At 42.6% G+C, this 23,150-nt stretch overlaps 1 protein-coding gene across 23 annotated transcripts in view; it reads left to right on the plus strand.

The window, feature by feature from the left end:
- FBRSL1 (fibrosin like 1) overlaps nt 1-23,150 on the plus strand; it is a 548,206-nt gene that overhangs the window by 195,577 nt on the left and 329,479 nt on the right. The window contains exon 1 of one of the 23 annotated variants that reach the window (XM_027813935.2): nt 7,260-7,506. The exons of the other annotated variants lie outside the window; for them this stretch is intronic. The gene's annotated coding sequence lies outside the window, so the exon portion shown is untranslated. Of the gene's footprint in view, nt 1-7,259; nt 7,507-23,150 lie in introns of those variants that run through there. 23 annotated transcript variants of the gene reach the window in all.

Genomic DNA, 23,150 nt, shown 5'->3' on the forward strand with positions numbered 1-23,150 from the left:
AATTAACCTGTCTCTATAACTGTCCTGTAGAGTAGCTGTCATTTCTCTGACTTTCAAGTTTTTCTTTTGTTGTTACTCTTTATGACTTTCGTTATTGCTTATTCTCATGGCAGTGAAGAACATACTTTCACTGTCTAGCGGACAGTGCAGGGTCATGTTATCCCAAGTAATCATGGACTCTGGTGTTGTGGGAACTTCAGCTGAAGTGTGTCTGGGCTTTCTGTGGCAGTGAAAACAAACCTGCTTAATTGTGGCTGGCTGTAGCTGAAGCCGGGAGACATAAGGGAAATGGTTCTGGTCCTGCCTTCCTCTTTAGTTTCTCTGTTGTGTGGGTGCAGCCAGAGTGTTTTTACTGCTTGATTTTGGTTTGGTGGGGCAATGGAAGGTAGAAGCATTTTGATTTTATTACTTCTTATCCTTTTCCTGATTTTCCAACTTTGTTTTTGGTAGGGGTGGTAGTTGTTGTTTACAGCACTGTGCTGTACTCGGAGATCCCAATTCTGTTCTCAGTCTTTGTGTTAACAAGAAACCACTCTTTAATTACCTTCCTGGAAAAAGGAAATATGCTCTAAGCTCCTTTAATTGCTTAGAGACTGATTCTTGCATGTGACAGATCTCCATCTGAAGGAGAATCTTGAAGTGCTCGATGACAATAGACTCATCCTCCTACGGGAGATTCTGCAATGTAACGTCCTGCATTTTTAACAGCGTGGGTTAAGTCTGTCGTTCTCATCTGGCATCTACTGAGTGCAAACATCAGCCCTGGTTTTCCTTCACAAGTGTCCTAGCCACCACTGAGCACCAAACATGTTTTATCTGACTGCTTTTTAATGCATAGGGAAGCCTTCCTCTTCAAATCAGAAGAGATGCTGCTTTAGTTTCCTTCGCAGTCTTTCAGAATTCCCTCTCTGCCTGTGGTGGCCATGCCACCAGCTCAGCTGGGATTATTCTGCCTCCCCTTTTCCCCTCCTTCTGTACCTTCAGCTTAAAAACCAAGAAAAGCCATGTCCAATGAAGTTTACAAAACAACACAATTCTTCACTGTGCAGCTTTGCCAGTGTTATGTTGCATCTCTGGACTGCAGACGTAGCCCTTTTAGGGAAGGATGCTCTCTGCTGAGATGTGTACACCATCTGGTGAGCCTCTGTCCTGGTACTGGCCTTCATCTGCTGCTGTGCTGCACACATTAATACCGGTAACAAATGAGGCTGTTCCTCCCTCTCCCTGTGCTTGCAGGCTCTTGATGGGCTGTTCTCTGCTCGACCTCCTGATGCAGCCATCAGGCAGTACTGATGGGGGGTGGGGTGTGTGGTGTGTGTGGAGCTTTTGACACAGGACATCTGTCTGCTATGAACTGGAGAGCAACTCATCTCACGTGAACAGCTTCCCAGCTGTGCAGTACCTGCCTGGAGTGGAAAGGTTTTAGGTTGTGCTGGCTATAGCTCATGTTAAGCTGCTTCATCTGTATTCCAGTCTCCTATTAAAGTGTAGTAAACCTGTGTTACTGAAATACCAGTTAAACTATGTTGACTAGTGAATAGATATGAACTAGTTCATGTTTTTCTCTTTGGAAAAAAAGCCCACAAACCCAAAACGTTAGCTTCTCTATAATTATGGTCTTAGAGACTTCCAAAGGAATAGAATAGAAAACCTATTGCAAATCCTCTATCAATTTGTGAATCATACTCGTATTGATAAAGGAACATACAGTAGACAGAGCATTGAGCTTTTAGTTTAGGGGGTTTAGGATGACAATTGTGGTGTACGATTCTCCGAATACAAAACGTGTGTAATAAAAACATTTCTGGAGCCTGCGGAGTTAAGAACACAAATGGGAACAAGAGTTCTGATTCTCAGCTGTTCCAACATACAGCAGATGGTTAACTTGCCTTCTAAATCTTTGCATAAATTGGGTAAATTCTCAGGACTACCCGTGATTTTTCAACCTGTTCCCAATTTTTTGAGCACTCGTAAAATAATAATTTGCAAATCAGTTCCAGGCTGTGGAAGGGGAAGCATTTTGCAGTGGTGAAAAAGCCTGAATCAGAAATAAGACCTCAGATTTTGACTTGCGGTGTTTTGCCTACTGCACGTTTGTTTGCTAGAAGCTGGGAATCCTGGCCTTGAGGCGGCTGTGAAGTGAGCTGTTTAATGCTTATTGTCTGATAGTCTTCGATGAAGTGCAGTATAGAAATGCTTAGTCTTGACATTCTTCAAATTATCCTAGCAACACTATAAGAAATAATGTTATTCTAAGTTGTCCTTTCTTGTAGTATCAGTATTAATTTCAGTTTATCTGAATTTTTTTGTTCTCTGATCTTTCACAGAATCTGAGTTTTGCTTTAGTGTTTCTCATGCATTTTCTTCTCTTTGAATTCCTCATGAAGGAAGTAAATTTGCTGCAGTAAAATAATCTTAGTACTGAAATAATAGGTATATTAAAGTATGAATTACCTTGGTGGCAATAGAGGACAGATTTTTATTACTTGCTTATCAGGGAGGGTTTGTGTTTGAGTTCACTGAGTTGTAAGTGCATTATGCTAGAACTAAACTTAACCTGGCTTGGTAACGACAGCATACATAGGTAATCCATGAAGACAGTACAGATCTATATGGCAATGATTTTTTTTAAAAAATAATGAAAATTGGAAGTGCTTTCATGTTTTTTGTTGGCAAAGAAGTTTTCATTATTATTGAAAGAATACATTGAGTAGCTATTTTTAAAGACTTGATGAAATGAAAAAAAAAAACCCCATCTAATCAATAGGAAAGATCTTCTCGATTGAGACCATTCCTAGTCATCCGAGGAGGACCTCAGAAGGAGGTGTGGTACCAGGAGCTGAGGTAGCAGGATGCTCCTCAGGGCAGAGCAGATATCCCATGCAGCACGTTCAGCAGCCTCCAGGTATTTTAGGGCTTGTTTACAAGGAGAAATGACCTGAAAGGGCTCACCACATGGCTCTCTTAGCAGTTTACCTTAATTCAGTCCGATAAAGTGACTCCTTATCTGAAGGAGTATCACACATATAAATTCATACCCTGCTTCAATTTGTAGTAATTTCTGTTTGTATCTAAGCTGTAAGAATTGTGAGCAGCAGTGGCCAAGTTGCACTTGGGCTGAGCAGAGAAGAGTAGTGTGTGCTTGGCTATGTGACAGCAGAATAGTAGGAAGATGTCTTTCCAGCTTGTAAGAGTATTATGTTGATTACCTTTTGTGATGGCACAGAGAGAAGTGAGTTATATGCTGTCAAAACCGGGCAATATCACTGCAGCAATATGGATAATAGTGATTAAAATCAATCTCTGTTTGTAAGTACAAACGAATGTTTCTTGTTTCAGATCATACAGCTCAGCAAAATAAAGTGTTGTCAACAACAGGTTATAAACCCTACATGTTTTATTCTTAGATCATATCAAAAGTAGAGAGAAATAACAGACCACTTTACAGGGTAATTCTGTTTTTCAGGTTAATTTATAATATCTGATGAGATAGATGTGTTAGAAGGAACTTTCACATGTCAAGATTAGGAGCATGGATTGTAGTAGTAGTGTTGTTTAAAGTGGTGAGGAGTTTGGCTGCTTCTACTGAATTTTTTTAAAAGTAATCATTTATCTAGTCCTGTGATAGTATTGATGGCTACTTTGTAATCTGAAAAACCCGATCTGAATAAAAAAAAAATAATAAAAAAATCAAGAGGATCTCTTGCTCATGTTGAGTCTTTGCTGGCCTGTTCCTTGGAAGCAGAGGAGACCTCAGGTACAGTTTGCTGACTGTCAGTGGCTCAGCACCTTGAAATTCTTCTGATCCTGTTGAATCTAGGGATTTACTTGTGTGAATGTAAGTATAAACACTTGCATTGAATTTAATAGCAATTATTTAGAAAACAGTGTGAATATAACCACACAGGAAACCTGCTTCTCGGTATCTCTCTGGCTGCCGTTTATGTGGCTGTTTTCCAGTGCTGCTGCTGTAAACTTATGGATGGAAGGTGATCTAATGGCATCAACTGTTAAGCAACAATTAATGAAATGATTGTTAATTAAGCCCATTTAAGTTACAAGCAGTAAGTTGGATCAATCTACTGTGTTTGAAGGAGCTTTTGTTACCTTACCAGTGAGAGAACAAGGCTGTGGTGTGGTACGTAACAACCACAGGAGGAGGAATTACTGGTTTTATGGATAAATGTGCTTTTTGAAGGGAGCTTTAATAATTGTATTGGTCAAACAAAAATATCTGCTTCTGTGTGCTTCATAAATGCCCTTGTTCACGCAACCTTTTGTACAAGCAACGTGAGCTAGTATTTTTAGACAGCTGATAAAAGGCAGGCATAAGGGAAACTGAGTTCTTCCCTAATTTATTACCTTTTTTCCTTCCATTTGTTAATTTGGTTAACCAAATCATTATTTGGCACTAACAGCAGAAATTGTCTCCATTGATGGAATTTAAATGTGATTGCAGTGACTGTGCAAATATCCCCCGCACAGAAGCACGCCACGCTTGCTTGTGATGCCTCTTGACCTTTATTTTGTTGCTGAAGTGCAGGAAGCCACGTGTGAGCAGATGCGGGATGCAGGAGGGGGCTCACATAAGGTAAACACTGCCATGTCAGGCTATCGATTCCTGCAGGTGGGCACGAGTGAGGGCCTCTGATGGCAAAAGCTGGGTCGATGGGATATTTGTCAAGTTCAGCAGGGTTTTGTAGGGGATTGTTTCCATGTGTCGTGCTCTAAAGGTAGGCTTTTTCTTTCAAGGGCAGACAAGGAGGAAGTAAGTCTGCAAAGTCTGAGCAATGTAGTTTTAATTGAAGTCATACGTCTTGATGGAGCAGAGGTAAAAAGGAGGAGACCATATGGTGTAACCTTTATTTTTGTTAGCTTCCCTGATAATCCTTTGATTTGATAAGAAATGTTGCTCCATTGGCTGAGCTCACAGGGTGCAGTTGTTCTCTGATAAGCATGTGTTTACTGTCTGCCATAAATGCCTGAAGTGACAGTTTATGGCAAGTTAGATTGGATGTTTTAAATGCTGAGTGGATGTATCATAACTGTGCTTTCACAGGCGGGTTTGCTGTGCGTTTGGGTTGGTTGAAGGAACAGGTTAAACTGTAATGTTTATTTGTTCTTGAAGCAGACCAGTTGGACCCCGGCGTAACGCACAGTCCTTGCAAATATTTTACTATTTAGACTCACTTGAATACAATATCCAGCCCCAATTCCACCTCCCCACCCCCACTGAGCCATGGAGGAGGAACACAAAGATGATGTGTATTTTGGTACAATCTGCACATCCTTTTAGAACTAGATGATCTGTTTTGTCCCCTTGTGTTAGATACTCATGCTATCTGGATCTTAATGTAGCCTCGTTTAGAGCAATATTTGAGCACATCAAAACTTTCAAACCCAGTAAATTAGTTAACTTCTGTTGGGTTTCCCTGATGCTAGAGACCCACTACTGTCCCAATTGGAGGTATTCAGGAATTTTAAAATTACTAGTCTTCACACTGGGAGAGAAAGCAAATAACTCATCAATCTCTGGGCTAGTGAAGGATGGCATGTTATATTTATATGTCCTGTTCCTACTTGAGCTGGGTAATTTTTCTGAAACTCAAGATATATTTTATCTGATTAAAATCTGAAGACAGTCTATTATTTCTATAACCACATTTAAGTCTTGCAATTTAAAGAAATTAGTTTGCATTTCACATGTCATACACAATGATTTATAGAGGAAAATGGGTTTCTGCATCTGTTTTGTCTCTTGATTCATTAAGTTTTGATTGAAGAAATTTTTTGAAATAGGGTGTAAAGGAATTCTTCATCCCTAGTGAAGGGATTTCTTGGTTTTTGCAGCATCTGGTTGGATTGGGTTTTTTGGTGTGGGGTTTTTTTTTTTCCCTGTGTGCATATGCCAAGAAATCTTTAATTCCCTTTCCTGATTTTGAAAGTTCAACCTGAGGGAATTGAGCAATTTCTCTAGTTTACACCGATCACTTTCTGTTGATACGAAGCCAACAGCTCTGACACACAGTCAGATATGGCACCACAGAAGGGGCCCGGTTGCAGTTTACTCCAGGAACTCTCCTTTCGTTACTCAAGTAACTGTAGTAGCTCTGGCTGTTGTTTCTGATGCCCTTGCAGATGCTGGGTGTGCCCAGGGTGACTGATTGCACAAGAGCCGTGCTCTGCACCCCCGCCTCACTGGAGCTATGGAAAGCCAGGAGTAAACTCGTGGTTCTAAAACTGCTTTGCCCTGTCTTATGTACATAAACATTATGTGATACAGTCAAGTTGCTCCTTAGTTTTAGAGACACAGGAATGTGTTAGTAGCTTACTATCTCTTTTCTGCTCCAGCATAAGGAGAGAAATAATCAGGAATTGTGTCAAGGCTGTGTCTGGTGTGTCCAGAAGAAATTGCATCAGATCAGCTGATGCTTCTGTCCATTTGAGGTAGCTGGTTTTGTTTTGGTTTTGCATGTCACTTGCCAGCTACATTTAGCATGAATAAGTGTTTTCAGATGTCCCATAAATCAAAGTCTGGCCTGGTGTAAAAAGTCTGTTATGAGCAAAAATCGAGGAAAGGATACACTGGATTTTCTGGCCAATGAAAGATTTTGGAAGAGGAGACACTGAGCTAAAAGGCTTCTGAGCTAATCCTGCCTTGTGACATGTGGGTGAGATGTTGTAGGTGAAAGTCCCACAAGGCTACAAATAAAATATTTCTGTTGTGTTACACCCAGTTACACCAGGGCCGAAGCTGATCCTGCCTCATGTTTGCTTCCTTTGATTTCCCTCTCCTTTCCCACACACAGCTTGTGACAGATGTAGCCACCGCTTTTAATGATGGACCTTTGTCAGGCCAGGGAAAATGGCCACTTGAATTCAGAGAGAAAATAATGATCCTTTTGATCAAGCAAGCTGGCGTTGGTGGATGGGCTGCACAAGCCAGAGGGGGGAGAGCTCAAAGGGCACCTGCCCGTAACACAAGCGATGGCAGGAAGCGCGCCCAGCTGTAAGAGAGAGAAATTGGCCCTGTGTTTGGAAAGAATAGAGGAAGAGAGATTAGAGGTTAAACTGGAAAGAGTGTTAAAATATTCTGGGTGTATGATGGCTGTAGCTGTGGATTTAAATTGCTGAAATTACCTTGTCAGGATGCCTTATCGGCTGCTGTTCTAGTGATTGTTTGGTTTAGATAAGAACTCGAGTGCGATAAAACCTTGATAACAGTTTAGAGATGACAGCGCTTTTGAAACTGCTGGCACTTGCTAGGGGCTCACAGAGCTGCTGAGAAGCTCTGGTTGGATTTATTCCACTGCATTTTTTTTCCCCTCCGCCCCTCTTCTTTTGTTTCGTATTTCTGTTTAAGTGCTTAAGCTCTTGCTTTGGATCGTCATTATTTTGAGACACGCAGCCACTTCTGAGCACTTTCTGGAAACGGTGCGTGTGTGTAGAGGAGGTGACCCGTGCTGAGGAGTGGAAGTGAATGCTGAGGGGAAGAAGAAAAACAAGGTACTTCTGTGCTGCTTGCCATCTGATCCAATTTACGCGCACTGAGCTGAGCATAGAGTTTCAGAAGCTATGAGGATATAAGAGGCTGGGTTACTCATTGTGCTTGGTAGTGTTCTCCTGCTACTTCCCAAAATACAAAGTTCCTGTAAAAATCTGTTCGTTTATGACAATTAATTTAATGGGGATGTAAAATAGCAGTCCTTACAAATCTACCTGATGTTTGTGGCAGTACATTTATGTCACTTACACTAGTTTTGACTGTTATATTTTGGGTTTTGTGATGTTGTGGTTTTTTCAGATACAGGCTAGTAACAAACCTCCCCCTGACCTCATCCCATACGTGTGTGCTGTTTGTACAGGGACAGAAGAAGGATTGCATAAACCAGTGTGGTATTTTTGTCTAATTCTTATTGAAGATGATTTATGTGGTATGGCCTTATTTTGGTTCTGGCTTTCTTCTAATAAATCATGCATTTAGCAGCTCTTGCACTTCTGAAAGTGTGTGCTGCTTAGATTTTCAAAATAATTTAAATTGATTTGTTTTTTATGTAAATATAATTTGAAATGAGGAAGCAGGGAAACTATAGAATGCAGATGAACAATAGGAAAAACACTGAAGCTGTAGGACTATAGTTAGAAAATGGAAATTCAGGATGAATTTTCATGATGTTCTTTTTAGTGGTCTTTGCTTTCTGCTCATGCTCATTAGGCTTAATAGTAAAGCAGTGCATCCAGGCATTCCTTGTCTACAAATGGGGTTTTAGCCTGCCCAGCCAAAGGATAAACTTAAATATTATGAAATAAGCATGGGGAAGAGGTGTCTGTTGAGATAATTACACATCTTGTGTATTAATTGTTTTTACAAAATTCTGAAATAATCTCTGTCTGGTCACAGCTAAACTTCTCTCGGTTTGGTGGGCAGCAGAGCACTTTGCATTACACTACTTCCATTCTATCTAAAAGCATTACCTTTTTAATGACTACATGGTATTGCTGGCAGAAAAGGACAGTTTTAATTCTCATACTGAGGAGCATTGTAACATACTGATCTGTAACAAATGCTACTGTTATTATACGAGTATTAAGAGGAGTGTCCTGTTGGTAAGACTGGATCTCCACCTTGCCTTTTGCAATGCTGTGCTGCTGCGTTTACCAGACAACCTATTTTTGTCCCGTGATTATAAGAGTGCAGCTCTTCTTGGAGCTGTGTCAGGCAGGGCATCAGGTTTGCAGCTGCTGAACCTGGCAGCTATCTAACTGGTGAGTGTTTACAAGTTGTGTGTTTTTTATCTTGCATCTGTAAGGATGGAGAAAATATTATTTGGGACAGTATGTGAGGAAGCCTTCAGCTGCAGCTTTCAAGTACATTTCTTTACCTTCTGGGCTGAAATGTATGCTAATGTATTGACTGTTGAGCCCCTGCATTGAAGTTGTTGAGGAGCTGCATGGTTACTAGTGCTGTTTCATCAGACCAAGGAGCCTTGAGATGTCAAGGTGGTTGCAACTCGTACCTACTTCCTGTAGTGTACTTGGGTTTGTTTTAGCATTTTGTTGTGGTTTTTTTGACTTGGTGTTTGTGATGAACTGTGTTTCTGTAGCTTACTGATTTTTTTTTTTTTCTTTAGTAGCAAATGTAGTGTATCCTCTGTTCCATCGTTCAGCCTGATAACACACTTAAGTGTGTTCTAGTTGGCACAGGAACAACATGTTCTACAAAGTCCACAACAAAACTTTGGACCACATCAGTTTGACTATCTGGGGATATGTAAATAATTGCAACACAAAGTACCAGGGGAAACTGTACTCTGGAGTAACCAGACTTTGCTTTGTTGTTGGTTTGGGGTTTTTTCCCCCCTTGTTTTTAACCTGAAATGCCTTTTTTCCCCCTGTAATATGAGAGGAATCTTTTTGGTAGTTGACTGACTAAATGTATGCCCATATATGTTTGCAACCGCTGAAACACGTCACTGAAAAGCACCAGTAAGAGAAAACAGCAGTTAAGAGGCTGATCGTTCTGTATATTGGTTATATCTAAAAACATCAGTTTTACGAGATCGCTGTGAGCTAAAACTTCTTTGTTTGTATGTGGATAAGAGCATATACATAGCAAGTTTCTAGTGGGGCAGCATTAGTGTGGAAGCTCTGGAACAGATTATTTTTTGAGATTGTGAAGATTAGGTTTCTGATGTGATGATAGTTTGTTGATTTTTGTATTACTTAGGTAGTCACACTGGAGACATCCTGAGAGGCATGGTGTAAACCATCTCTAGCTCTAGAAGAGATGACACTAGGTAAATAAGTCAGTCAAAATTGGAAGAAAAAGAATGATCAGACTGTTTTTAGAAATACTGGACTAAAGTGTACGGTGACTACGTGATTTTCTTAGGATTGTACAGGAGGCCTGTAAAAGAGTGATTAAGCAAAAGATGAACCACAGCAGAAATATGACACCAAACTATTTGAGTTATCAAACCTAATCAAATAATAAGAATGAACAAATAAGCTACCCAACAACTGAGGTGCTTAATCAGTACTGGGTTAGATTCCTCTGATTGCACTGAGGCACTCGTGGGCTATTTTTTCAAGTCTGTATCTGACTTGAGACTGTACACTTTTTTTTTTTCTCTTAATGAAAGCTCAACATTTCTTTTGTTCCAGCAAATTTCAGAACGTGTCTCACAACAAAACAAAGAGCTGGCAGCATTGCCTTTCTTGGGGAAACTGGAAATACCCTAGGCTTTCTCCAGCCATACTCTTAATTTGAGGTTTAACGCTCTGTTAATATCAGCCCACACTTGCATCACTTGAGTAGATGTGTGCTGGGACTGGTAAGAGCAAGGAGTAGCTGGCTACAGCATTGTGTGGGGATGGTCAGAGCCTGAAGCTTTCAAGAGGGCTTGCAAGGGGAGAGCTGGATGGCTTTTACCACCCAGGTCAAACTATGCATGAGGATTGCAAATGAAGCCCGATGTGAGCTGCCACAGCAATTCTGTCTGTGTGGAGTGACTGACAGCTCGTTCATCTTCCATCAGAAGATTACAGTCAGTGGCTTGGGTGAAGGTAGTCCTTGTGGGTGTCCTTCCTTCAGGGTGCACAGAGCTCCTGTGGATACAGTCTCACTGATTCCTGTGCAGTAAGTTAACAAAGCTCTGGTGGGGCATTTCAAAGAATTATTTGCAAAACTCAGAGGTTTCACTTTTTACCCTAAAGTTTCATTTTGAATCTCAGCTTCATTTCAGGTGATGCTGAAAGTGAAACTCAGCTACCTTTTCTGTACTGGAACAGTTACATAAGAAAATCTCACAAATCACATATCGTTTGTATGCAAAGCAGTAGGATAGGGAAGACATGATAGCTTCTTCAGAAGCATCTTGTGGAGAGTTAAAGTTCTGCAGCCACAAGACCTAGATGTCCTTGCTAAATTTCTTTGTTGCTAATCTCGATGTTTGAGGGGTCTTATAGGAGACATCAGCTTACTGTTTCCTTCATTACATTCTTCTTCGGCAATTACAAGGTGACTGCATCACCTCTTGTGATTTGGTGCTAATGGTGACACGACACTCATGTCCCTTCCTCTAGAGCCTGACTTTGAGTTACTATTATACAGAGCATTTATATCTCTTACGTGCAAGTATTTCTGTTACTGTTCTCTACCACCAAAAATTCAGTAACTTGAATTACACAGAGGAGCAAACATAAAGGTTCTAATGCCAATCTGTGTTGTTAATGTAGACCATAGGACCACATCTGTCTGAAGGAAAGGGTGGTGACAGAATTGCATCCCCTCAGTTTGCTCATCTTCCTTTGTATGTGTGTGTGAAAATAGAGCATATATACAATGATGGTCTTACTACTGAAACCACAGTACTGTTCCTAAATGCATAGAGGCTCAGAAGTTAAGACGCCAAAGACCTGATTTGTGACCTGCTGGTCACCTTTCTCATGTCTCTTAAGATGTGAACAATCTTACAGTAAAAATTAAATGCAATTACAGCGCTCAGAGGAGCTTCAAAGTGGTCTGGCTAATTTTGGGGTTGAGTCTGACCCCAGAAGTGGTTCAGTTGCGTGGGATGTCAGGCTTGCATCTTGAAGATTATGGCTAAACCACACCAATTTATTTAGCTGCAGTGAAGAATTTGAATTATTCTGGGTTGGGTTTTTTTTCCTTATAACCTCTCAAGAAAGGCAAACTTTAAGCAACCGCACACAGCTGGTGTTTCTAATAAGACACAGATGTGTTTTGGGATCTCTCCCATCTCCTGCAACATTTAAATGTAGATAAATAGAACTTAATCAGCTATAAATAACAGCATGTCATGCCTGTGGATCACTAACCTTCTCTGGGACTCCCACAGGACTAGGGTTAAGCTTAATTACTTCAGTCTACTACAAACAACAGAATAATCGGCTGTTGGATATTGCATTGGGAAGGTGGAGGGAGCATAAAGAAGCAAGTCAACATCCATAGCCAGTGACACGATGTTCCGGTGCTCATTGTAGGGTATGTGTAATGTTTTGAGACCAATGGGATTGTTTTATTCCCTGTTTTGGATTCAGTGCACTGGAGCTTTAATGTCAGTACTACATCTGTGAGTGTTCTAAAACCAAATACACTTGAGGCACCTATGAACTCTTCCCCCCCCCCCCCCCTTTTAGGGATAGCTGCTCAGATTTTCTGGAATAAAAAGGTGGTGATTGTGACTCTTTAACCTTATTGTAGGTGAACAGAAGTTATTCCTCTGTGGCCATTGCATATTGCTAATTTAAGAGGGTGGATTGGTATGTCTGGTCTGGAGTATGGTGACCACAAGCCACAGGCAGTTCTCCTTGTCTGGGGGGTTTCAGTGTCTGTCAGCTTCCAGCAGCAGGATCTGGGTGTCTGGCCAGGCTGGCCTGCATGGGAATGTGTTAGGGAGCTGCTCTCTCCTAGCAGCTTTCTGCTGAAGCAAATGTGAGAACAGATGCTGGTGCAACCACTGAGACCCATCTTCCATCACTGCCAGCTTCTGCTTTTCCTGTCTGGGCGTTACCCAGATTACAGGGATCACCTGTGCATTCATCAGCTGCTGTGCATCCTATGGTATATAAATACCATAGGTTACCATGGTTCAATGATGAAAACAGCTGTAAAGGCAGTGCCATGTTCATATAGAGAGTTGTTTGTTCTCCTCTAGTACTCAGTGCAGACTACTGTCATCTCTTGATCCTTTTTGAAACATAGTCCTTCAGTCTCTTGTCTGCCTCAGTGTGATTGTCACACCTCTTGATGTTGCACTTCAGCTGAAATACCTACAATAAGCAATCACTAATAAATTGTTGTGACATGCCAGTTTGAACAAGATGTCCTTTGAACTTTGGTCAGCACACGGCCAGGTTTCACGAGTTAGCAGTGCCCATTGCCATCACTCTTCCAAATAGTAAGCCATGACAAGGGAAACTGTAATGTCCCAAACTGCACAGTTGTTCCCTTTGTATTGGTGTGAGTGAAGTACATTTTTGCTTAGTAATTTATTTGTTCATTGATATGTTTTCGGTTAATTGTCACTTTTCTCAAAGAGTGCCAGTTAGAAGATACTTCCTAGACCTTTTTCCTTGTTAGCTCCTGCTTTTGCACGATAGTTAACATAAATAGGTTTTGTGATTTGCACAACCTTTTCCCAGCTACAGTAAGTCTGAGCTATATATTTGTTTTTTCACAGTAGACTTGATTTACAGCAGTTATCCCTGCCCCATGTATCCACTCCATGGTACCGCAAGTATCTGGCAGGTAAAGCTGGGCAAAGCTGAGGGTGATTCAGCCAGGAGATGAGGGCAGTCTTTACAGCTCTTCTCAACAAAAGCGCCTTGCAAGGGCTGTCTGAAAGAAAAATGGCAATGCTTTGGCGTTCATGGTTTGATGTGTGGTGTGCATTACATGCAGCTGAACAGCATGGAGTCTGGCTTGGGCTTCACTCAGTGCTGCATGGGTTTTGGTGTTGCTGCTGTCCCTGCACCCCTGTTCTTTTCAAAGCAAGAGCAGGTATTGGGGTGTACAGTTAACACAAGATTGCTTGTTTGCTTTTTCTCTTTTCTCACGTCCCTGTGTGCTGCTTTTCCTTCTTGGAAATGTAATTAAAACATTTATGAGGGGGGAGAGCCAGCCTGAAGGGCTGCCACAGTGGCATGGAGGCCGTCTCACTGGGGGAGAGCTGGCCTGCAGCACTGCCCGCAGCCCTTTCCCACACACAGTCCCCCGCTTGTTTGATTTCCCCTGCTGCTGGCCAGGTTCAGGAAGCCGGGGGAATATTTATTTATAAGCTGTCTGTACAGATGTTTTCATTGTGGTTTGTGGTGCATTGGTGCCACTTAGTGGGGGGAGAATTGAATTGACAGCTCTAACAGTGCAGGGGAAAACTAGGAGAGCTGGGTTTCATATTCCAGCCCCACCTCCACCCCCCCAGCAGTATTTCTGCAGTTCAAAGACAAATTAGAGTCTTCTGCTAGCCACAGAGCTGCTGTGGGTACTGGAGCTGGCTGTTGGCAGAGCAGTGCTGGCAGGCTGGACGTGGGCTGACCCTAGTCCCGACAGAGGAAAGCTGCACTGAAAGCGCTGCTGAATATTAGGCTAAATAGTCTGGCTTTGCTGATAGAAAAAGTTAATCCAGCCATGCCTTGTGTTATGCAAGGTTTTGGCAGGTTTAAAAATTATTTTCTCTGTGTTATGGTTTCCACTACTTTAGGTGTAACAGGAAGGATGATGGGATAGGATGGTGTTAGCTCAGATTCCAGTTTTGGAGGAGCTGATCTATACAAAATGTTAACAGTGTTTACTCAGAATCATTTAACTGGATTTTCTATTTGTTTTTCCCACAGAAAGGCCTGTGGGGAAAAACCACAATCATGTGCTGTGATATTTTTAAGCAACCTATTGCGCTCCCCCAGATAAAAGCTTATGGTTAACTAATGGTACCTGGAAAGAGGCCTGGATGTCTGCTGTTTGCAGTGACAGAAATGACCATCAGCCACAACGTCTGTGTGAGCCTGCAGTTTTGTTGCGAGGTTGTAGTGGAGCACGTTGCCCTCAAAGTGCCGTGCAGCACCCTCTGTTCTGTATGTGGGGGGTGCAGTCGTGGAAAAGGTTCTGTGTTGTCAAGATCTTGTGTTTGATAACCTGTGTATTTTTGTCTCATTTAGGAAAGGATGCTTTAGGGTGGCTTTTACCTTGAGTTGAATTGTTGAATTGCTTTTTTCGACTTTTTGCACATGGGCTCCTTTGTTGAATTGTTTCTTTGTGTGTCCTCTGCCAGGCGTGCAGCGTCCCAGGGCTCATGTGAGTCTTGAACCTGGCTTTGCCACTCTTTCACATGGGGAACTGCTGCTAATTTTGGTGAAATTTCTGGGCATGGAACAGTTACACTTTCAGTCCTTAAGAAAACATACCCTGACGAAGGATCGTGCTTACTGGCCTTAGTCATACCTAGTGTAGCTTTCATCTTAGCTAGTCCCATTACCCTCAGCAGGAAAAGCAGCGCTTCACCGAGGTCGGCAGGTCCCACCTACTGGAACGTTTCCTGGAGGCCCTGGTGCACTGCAGTTCTCTTGGCTCCTACGGGAGGGAGATTAAAGCCAGCGTGGGTGCGTGTCCTGGCATCACCTCTCCATAGCTCTGCGTGCAGCTTTACCTTCTGCACGCTGCCTGTGGCACACACCGGTTCCTTCCAATTTATGCAGCTGCCAAGCTGACAGCTCCCAGGTGATACGAGCAGGGCACAAATTCTTGCGTCTTCTACCTCCTGTTTTGAACCCGTTTGTGTCTGTCTTGCGCTCTCACCAGAGGGCACTGCACAACATGTTGCAGCCTAATAAATAACCTCTTAACCTGCTTAGCTGCTTTATGCTTGGTGCCATGTTTTACAACATTACCTGGAGTCCTTGAATGCTGGTTCCCATGGCAACCTGATGTAGCATTTTTATTCTTTATTACTATCACTGTTTTATTGCTGCCTTGTTCAAATGTGCTGTCATCTTTATTTTGCCTGGGTGTGTGTATGAGCCACAGATCTGTTTCGAAAAACTGTATTATTAAACAGTTTAGTGAATTTGGAGAAAGGGTGGTGATCTGTCACTGTCAATTTTAATATTAAATGGAGAAGCACACCATAAATGGAAACAAACTATAAAGAAAAACAAACTGGCAACCCAAATGTTAATATAGACAGCTTAGGATACTTCATGGAGGTGCAAATAGTTGGGTAAAAGCAAATTAGTAGGAGAAATACTGCTTCTGTAGGGGACCACTATAGTCTTAATTTCTGTGAGAGGGCGTACTGACAGTGTCCAGATGTTCTTAGGAGCAGGTTTTGGCCAAAGACAGTCACGGGAGCAAGGACCCAAGTTATTTTAAGGTGCAGCTTGAAAGATTTACAGATGGAGCTGTATGGCCCCTATAGGGAATAGCTAGATATTAAGCTGGTAATATGGATCAGGCTGTAGATAACTCACTGCACCGTGTTTATGCTTTATCAGTCCTGTGGCAACAAGTCCTGCTTCTCTGCAAGGGCCAGGAGAGGTTTCTTCCTCTGGGCTTGGTGATAACTGGGCTTCAGGAGTAGGTGCAGGAGAATCACCTTTGCTGAAGGGCTGGAGGTGGAGCTAGAGGTGGGTGTGCTGGTCCTCCCAGCCGGGTCTGGTGCCTAGTGGCTAAGATGAACCATTGACAGATTTGGTGTTGGGAAGGAAGGTGGATTCCTGCAGGTGGGATTAACAGGGACCATGGGGAGAGGGTTTGCTTTCCTTCTGAGTGGAGGGCACAGTCTGTTCCCTAGGATTGTTTGGGGATTTTACCTAAAACATGGGGTTCTGCTGTTGCAGGAGATAATGGGTGATAGTAGTAGTAGGGATGATGGGGATTTGGAGGAGCTAAAAGGCATTTCTTTTACAGGCACCTTCAGGAGAGCTGTCAGGATTTAGCCAGGGTGCTGGCAGCTCCCTTCGGGCAGGGAGGAGCCATGGGACAGCCTGGCTCCCTGCAGGACATGCCCTGCCGAAGCCTGGCTAGCAGGGGCTGTTTGGGGCCAGCTAATCACAGCTGACAGCGGGATGGGATTTTTCTTCAGGGCAAAGGCTGCATTTCTGGGAATGGTGAAGCAGAGTTAAAGGCAGGGGGATCTTGTGCATACAGGAGCCAGCTGGCAAACCCCAGATAACAGATATCTTTCTAAGCACATGTTAGGAGCAGTGCTGCTGTTTTCAATGGCTCCCTTGTACACACTGTCATCTTCCTTCCCTACTCTAAGTATTAGGGGCCGCTATAAAAACATTTGCTTTCTTAGCTCCTCGGTCTAAATCACTCTTTCCTATTGACTGCTACTGTGCAGCTAAGCATGGCAGTAGGATATAAGTATCTCCTGTGCAGAGAGAGGATGTTGAAAGGACTGGGGTCAGGGCTGCCTCCTCGAGCCTTTAAGGAATGGAGAGGCATCATTTGGACAGGTATAAATTATCTAGAACAGCGCACAGAATTTTAGACCCTGTACTTAAATCCTTCATTCTGTCTTGTGCCAGCAGCAAGGCGGATTCTGCAGCCTTTTCTAGAGACTCAGATGCTTTGGAGAACATGTCTGTCCTTCCAGAAAAGTCTGAGATTTCCCCACCCCCCGCCCCACTCTTCATTCTTTGCAAATTCGTCTGTCTTGGGGTGATGCTATATAACAGGACAGATTTCGCTGTGAGACTTTGGCAGGGAAATTTCTTCAGAGTACTTGAAGTACACACTTGTTCATCTCCAGCACCCAAAGCAAAACTGGTCTGTAAATTGGAATTCAGTCCTTGGTTGGGAAATTTAGAGAATTGGTCTACCTGGGCAGAATAGGTTTTCTAAAATGAAAATATTTCTAGGCTGCCAGAGTGCTGATTAAGAACAAAAGTAGGGAGAGCGGCATGGAGAAGAGAATGGGTTTCAAGGAAGCTGGTTGCAGTCGGCTCAGCGCTATGGCCTTGGCAAGCTGCTGGGGGAGTGAAAAGGAATTTCAGTCAGAGCTGAGAGTTTCTTAGAGAAGCAAATTTAATGGCGCAAGTATGAACTCCCTTAATGGAGAGGACAGATGGGAAACGTAGTAAGAGATTACTTTAGCGAAATCATGGGCTCTTTAATGACCTGAAACTCAAAAGCAACATAAAAAAATTGGAGAGTGGGTCAAACTATTGAGAGCAAATTTAATGTGAGCGTGCAAGGAAAAATGGGAGGGCCAAAGTCCAAATGAGCTACAATTGGCAAAAGACATAAAGGGCAGCCAGAGGGGTTTCTATAAATGTATTTTAGCAAGAGCTCGGCCAGGGAATGAGTGGGTCCACTGCTCAGTGAAAAGGAAAAGCTCTCAAAAGATGGAAGTGAGAAAGCAGAAGTGCCGAATGACTTTTTTATCCTTTCTGTTCTTCCTGAGAGGGTCAGCTGCAGCCTCGCAGCCAACACACCGTCAGGCAAGAGGAAAAGAATAGGTCTGAATACCTAAGTTAGCAGGGCCTGGAGCAGTTCAGCTCTGGGTAGTTAGAAAACTGGCTGAAGTGATTTCAGTGCCATTAGTGATAATCTTTGAAAACCTATGGACAAATGAGGCTTGAGAAGACTGGAGAAAAGAAAACTTAAAGGGTTATCTTTAAAAAAGGGAGAAAGGGAGGAGCTGTAGGCTGGGAAGCCTGTAATGCCAAGAAATTTTTATTTTATTTTTTTTCTCAGAAAAGCATGATAAAGATGATCACGTTTTGTCTAAGCACATAAAAGGCAGCAGGCCCTGGAACAGCTGGAGACCTGTGGCTCCTGCAGTAGTCACCACTTCCATTAATACTTGGATGGCATACTAGAGAGCACAGTTATTCACTTTTGCAGGTCATGCTAAGCTGAGACAGGTACAAGCACGGCCGAGTTCAGGGCTAGGATTCAGGGAGATCTGAAATAATAGAAACGGTCTGAAAAAAATAGGTTACGGCTTAGCAGTGCTAAACAAAGAAGGAATGAACAACTGTAAAACACCAGAACTGGTCGGGTACCTGTTCAGCTAAAAGTTATAAAATAAAGTGTGTGTGGAGTGTTTCAGGGTTACAGGAGATCACTAAATATCCCTGGATCTGCAATGCCATTTTGTTATAGGGGAAAAAAAAATATCATCAGGACATAAAAATATGGCTTATTATAAAATATGCAAGGCATTCTGTTCATTTAATTTGTTTCTGGTGGTGGGTACGATATGTTCCATTCTGAATGTCACTGTTTCAAGGAGGATACTGGCTATCAGAAGAGAAGTTAGGAAAAATTTGCAACAAGAAGGCTAGTTAAGTATGGGGACCGGTTTCCTTGGGGAGACTGCACTTGAAATGAAGCAAGAGTACCCTCAGGTGATTTTTCAGCCCAAGATATTTTTATTTTTTTTTTAACCATCCTTTTACTTCATAGCAGAAAAGCTAAGAGATTTATTCATGCCCAGGGAGTAGTAGTGGTAAGTAAATGAAAATACAGAATTCCAATTTAATTGGAAAAAAAGATAAGCATTTTTTGGACATGACAGTAACCAGTAAGACATGAGATTTTAGGCATCTCATGAGAGGACTGTGTACCTGGAAGCTGCTTTTTCTTTCTTCCCCCTGTGCCCCAGGTAGTCCAGCTGGATAATAAGAATAAAGGTTCAGGTTCTCCTTGTAACTTCCAGTTGTCTAGGGTCTTTAAGATTGCTAAATTTGAAACATCAGCAAAACTGTAAAATAGTCTTGTGTTCTTTGTGTACTTGAAAGTTAAATTTTCTAATTTTATTCTGTGGTTTGAATGTTAGTGTGACAGTTCCCTAATTTAAATACTGCTGGTTTGCATGAAATGCTTAAGTATGGTGCCTGGAAATGCCTCGGTCCGTTGTTGATTTTTCATATCTCCCATCTAGCTCTAAGGGTGCTTGAAGACCCATAAAAATCCAAATAGACAGAAATTAATACCAAGTTCTTCAAAAAGGAAATGGAGAATATAAGTGGTGTCTGGGGTGACATCAACATTTGGATCCCCTCTTTCAGTCTGAAATCAGGCTTAAGATGGAGATGAAATAGCATCCAAGAGTTTTCATGACAGGAAGAGTCTTCAGACATCAGAAGACTTTAATTATGGGCAGAGTGATTCATTCAGTGGTCGGCATCTGTATCTCATTAAAATATGAAATCCTTCACTGTTTCTCCTTTAAATATGAAGGTATCCCTGTTTTATCTTTTTTGGCCTAGCAGAGCTATATTTTATGTCAGATCATTGCGGCGTACCTTTCGAGTGAGGCTGAGTTATGTGCAGATTATTTAACGCTGAAAATGTTAAGCAAATGTAATTCACCTGTGTCGCTTTCTCCAGAATCTTTTCTCCTTCAGCAACCAAGCGCAGCAGAAAAGCAGCTTGAAATGAAATTGGAGGATTAATTTCAAATTATTTGGGGAATTGGAGTAATCAATAAAAATAAGCTATTCTTTGTGTTTTTTTCCTACTAAGCCCTAATCAACAGGTGAAGATTTTCCTGAAGCAAACTATCTCAACAGGCCCAACGCGACCCCTGCTAAAATTGATGGGAGGGGGGGAAAATCTCCCTTGGACTTCAATGAGAGCAGCCTGCTTTGAACTGACTTTTATTGTAGTGGGGAAATATGCATTTTGTCTGCAAGAGATTGACCATAAATACCTGTGCAGATGAATACATCTGCCAATTGGTGCAGCAGTATGAACCTGCATGAGGGTCAGGCAAGATAGTAACGGGTGAAAGCCTTTTGTTATGCCTTTCTTTCCCCCACACCACCAGAAACAAACTGCTAGGTATATTTTGGATCAATAAGGAGGATTTTCAGGCTAAAAGGGTCATAACTTGCCAGAATTTCCCCATTTTTTCCACCATCTTGCTCTGATTTTGTAGACTTTGGAAAGAGAGGGTGTGCACATGGAGAACTTTACGACAAATTAAAAGCAATTAACTTTTCCAGTTTTCTTACATCAGTTATTAGTGCAGGGGCTTTCTACTCTACTGCTTCTTTCCAAAATGCATGAAGGCTGTCAGTTGTAAAATGGGGGCATGAAAGCACTTTCTGCATAGGGTTATGAGCTGGTCTGTAGTGCAAATTGCTCTGTATTCTCCCATCATGTTCAGTGCCAAGCACAAATTGCATTTTAAAAGCAATATTTTGTTTGGCCAGCTTGTATTAATCTAACTGTATTCAGCAGCTGTGAGGTTAAATTCTGGATTGCGAGTTGGCTTTAGGGTTTGAAAGAGAAACAGCAGCAACAGGTTTCTCAGCCTCGCCTTTGATAAAGTGACGCAGGGAAGAGTGGGAGAGGAGAGAGCATGGAGATGCCTTAATTTCTCAAGGGCAAGCACTTAGCCATGCAGCCATTTGTCGCTCTTCAGTGGGTGTTAGATCTGCCCAGAAATACTGAAAAGAGGGAGAACTAGGTGGAAAGTTGGGACAAAAATATATAAGGAGCTGGAAAGAGGGCTGGCTGCCAAAATCTGTGGTGTTACAGTTGGCCCCCAGCTTTGCTCCTTTGCTTGTCTTGGCACTCTAGTTGCAAGACAAATATATTTGTTTTACTGTTGTTCATGAAATCTGGCTGGCTGCGTAGTGAATGGTGCTAAGCAGTAGGGAGACTTCATCTCATGAGTCATCTGTGAATGGGGAGCAGGACAGGAGGGTGATGGTTCGGGTCATGTAGGCTGGGACATGGGGTTTTCGATGCTTCATTTCATAAGCGCTTCAACAGTAAGAAATGGCCACAGGATGAAGCCTTCTCCTCTGCAGATTTGGGGCAGTGATATTCTGCTGGTGTGGGACTGGCTGATAAAGCAGAGAATTTGGGATGAACCACCAGTAGTTTCCTGCTGTCTCAAGGGGAATCAGGTGTGTAGGGGTAGGAGGAAGAATGGTTGGTGGTTACAGCATCCTGATTCAGGAGATTAAGCCTCCTTGAAGCAGCAAAGAGCTTGAGTTCAGTCTCCAAGCCTTGTTCTTTATCTGTGTAACAGAAATCACACGAATGCCCAGCTTGCCAGAGCACTGTGAGGATAAATCCGTTGAGGACTCTGAAGTGCTCAGATAAATACCTGTGAGAGCACAGGGAGACATTTGTGCTTGTATGAGGGATAAGTGCTTTATTAGTAATGACCCGGAAAGGACAGAGCTACTTGCAGGTGTAGTAGGCACAAGCAAGTATCTCCTGTAGTTGACAGGCTCTTGGTATAAATCATTTGTGGAATAAATGACACAAGAGAATTCATGCTTCCTAGAGGAGAAGGAAAGAAGTCTTTTCTGAGCTTAATAAAAATGAAAATTTAGTAATGGATAATATGAGTCTAGAGGGGGTCACAGTCTGCTTGACAGGAGCTGTAAGGTCACAGATTAAGTAGGTACCCAATTTGGTTGCAGCAATATACAGGAGATTATTGAAGGAAGATGCATCCCAGGAATCTCTCCCACAGAACAGCAAGATCTGGGGTAGCTGTAACTGGGTTTGCATGGCAGAATTCAAAGGGATTATTGCAGCAGAAAACTAACTGGATTTGACATCATGCCTTTAAAACAGCTGGGGTGGGTTCCAGGGTCCTCCTCTGTTGAACTCTTAAAGGTCCCTGTAAAACAGGGCAGGAGGAGCTTGCCTGTGCTGTGCCAGCCCACAGGGTCTCACGAGAACAAGGCCGTGCTTCCAGCATGATCCCAGCTTACAGGGAGAGGGTATCCAGCTCCCTCCGTCATGCTTCTAGCCACATGTTCCCTTTCCTCCCAGCCAGCAGCATATGTGCTCCTAACTGCTGCAGAGAGCTCAACCAGCCAAAAGCTGACATGATTTTAAAAAAATAATAAATTGGTTTCTTTTGGGCTAATTTCCTGAATTGTCTCACCACTTAGTCATAAAGGTACTGGTGCAAGAGAGAAGGTGGGAACATATGGCTGGGGGCAAAGGGAAGAGCGGGAATTGGTTAGCTTATAACTTCCATCAGCTAAAGCTGCCGTGGGACTGTCACGTCTGGTTGTTACAGCTCTGTCTCCCTGAAATGGAAGAAATGCATCAAACCGAGGTCAGGAGTTCTTTTGCGTGTGGCAGCACACAGACCGCTGCTGCTCTGTGGTGCCGCTCTGTCTAATCTTCCCCCAGGTGTCAAGTGCTATCAGCATGCTTTTTGCATGGCGTGGTCCAGTGAAGGAGTGTTGGAGGCAGCATCCTTCCCGTGTTCTTCCAATAACGGGGTCAGCTGAGGAGCAACAAGCAATTGCTGCTGCATTGCAGTGGTTGCAACCTAGAAGAGATACAGGAATGTACCTGGACAGCTTCAGTTGGTGAAAAAGCATGAATTTTAGCTCATTAAACGACCAAGCCTCCAAACATTGTAAAGTTGAGGTCAGGAAGTAGCTGTAAATGGATTGGAAAGGAAACACAACTAGCTGCTGCTTGTTTTGTGGAGTTCCTGCGTGGAGGTCCTGCAGATGTTCATCCTAGCAGAAGGCCTCCAAGTTGGTGCAGTTCATCTCAATTGGTACAGGCTTTACTCTCCTGCAGTGATGTTCCCTGGCACTTACTTCTTCCTACAGTTAAAGATACTTGAGAAAAGGTCTCTCTTCTATATAGCTATCTTTTCCCCCGTTGTAATAGTTTAGCCACCTTC

Source organism: Falco cherrug, chromosome 1, assembly GCF_023634085.1.
Source record: "Falco cherrug isolate bFalChe1 chromosome 1, bFalChe1.pri, whole genome shotgun sequence".
Taxonomy (NCBI): Eukaryota; Metazoa; Chordata; class Aves; order Falconiformes; family Falconidae; genus Falco; species Falco cherrug.